This window comes from Chrysochloris asiatica, unplaced genomic scaffold (genome assembly GCF_000296735.1).
Source record: "Chrysochloris asiatica unplaced genomic scaffold, ChrAsi1.0 scaffold00133, whole genome shotgun sequence".
NCBI lineage: Eukaryota > Metazoa > Chordata > Mammalia > Afrosoricida > Chrysochloridae > Chrysochloris > Chrysochloris asiatica.
The window spans coordinates 9,245,586-9,247,474 of NW_006408651.1; positions in this window are offsets into that span (position 1 = coordinate 9,245,586).

Genomic DNA, 1,889 nt, shown 5'->3' on the forward strand with positions numbered 1-1,889 from the left:
TAACTCCTCAACAGTTTGATCCTTCAAAAAAACAAGTTCATAAAGTTGCAGCCTAATGTTTTATGTTTGCCTAAAAGCTGTCTGTCTACCAGGTGGGGGCCCCAATTTGTGATACCGCCCCCTACTTTCTCCCGAGCCCGCATACCTGTGCTGCCTGGTCAGGGAAGCGCCACCCGAGACTGTCATCATCCAAATATTTTAAAAAGAATTAAAAAAATAACAGCAACTTTATAAAAGTTTCCAGGGAATAAAAACGGTAGGAACATATCCCTTTGAGGTCAACTGTTAAATTGGTAATAAAACTTGACAAGAATATTTCAAGAGAGAAAAACTAAAGAAACACCTTCTGTTCTCCTACTATGTTGTTGTTGCTGTTGTTAAATGCTATTCAGTTGGTTCCAACTCAGCAATACTGTATACGGTTTCTAAGGAGTGGCTGGTGAGTTTAAACCATCTTTCTTGCTGATCAAACTGACCTTGTGGTCAAGTGCTTATCCTACAGCACCACACCCAAAATCCTACTATATAACAGATTTAATCATAATGCCCCAAATGTCAGAGTACAGTGAGGCTTCATTGTGATCAAAATTCTATTTTTGTGGGATGATTTCTTTTAGCCAACCTGAAACACAGGAGTTAAACACTTTGAAAGCTACTTTTCTTAGCCTCTTAACTGTCAGCTGGAGGTAAATGAAAGAGTCCTTGTGTGGCACTGTAGGATGAGCACTGGACTGCTAAGCACAAGGTTAGTGGTTCAAACCCACCAGCCACTCCCAGGAAACCCTCCACAGGGTCACTATGAGTCAGAACCAACAACAACAGAGGTAATTGAATGATGACCTGACCCCTTGGAGTGCTGTATTTCAAAGGATTCTGACCCTATCTCTCGACTCAGCAAGAAAAGAAGCCATGTTTGCTTACTGAATTAATATGATTTTGGTGGCAAAACAGCCTCAGAAACCCTGTACAGGGTCACTATGGGTTGGAACTGACTCGACGGCACTTAACAACAACAACAACAACAACAAGAAAACTACCTTAATTAATATGGAAAAAGTATTGTTTCACATTAATAAGGAGTCCAGAGGACTGATTTCAAGTGAGGTTTAATTCAACAGTGAAACATCATGGTTAATCTTTTTCTGTCTAAATTCTGTCTCTCACTGAACCAATGTCTTCCTGATTTTAGCCCCTCAGTAGACTCAAAATAACTGCCAGAAAAATCTGGGACTATATGCATTCTTGTTCATATTCACATTAAAGCTGCCTCTTTTTGTCCCAACATATCTCTCTGTAGTCCTACAATCCACTAGGCCTGAACTTACTTAGCTCAGACACCCAACCAGAACCAATTGGGATATGGTGAAGAGTTAAATGTAGATCATGTACTGGACACCTGGAGAGTGCTTTGGGTTATCAATCCCTGAGCTACACAGATCAAACTATAAAGAAGAGGGAAATTTGGAGTAGACACTGAAGAGGCCACAACAAAGGTCTTCTAACATTACCAATGACTATCAGAGGCATGGAATGGGAAGTGTCAGCAATATGCTGTCCTCCCTAATCTATAAGTTTCGCCTCACTCCCCAATGTGAGGGGAAAGAAGGTGAACAAGGGTGAGGAGTAGCCACTGTTCCCAGGGGTAACAGAGTGAAGAAAAAATTAGTCGCTTCAGGCTCCATAAAGTTTCTGTTGGAAAAACAGATTGTAAACAATCACCTTAGGTTCCCAGACTGAAACCACCCTATTCCAAGGCTTCATCTCCCCTAGTGATGAGAACCTGATAAGCCTCTACCTACATCCTCACAGTGTGGCACTAGACCTCAAGGTCAGTTTGAACCACAAGGTTGGCTGTTCAAACTCACCAGCGGCATCTCAGAAACCCTAAA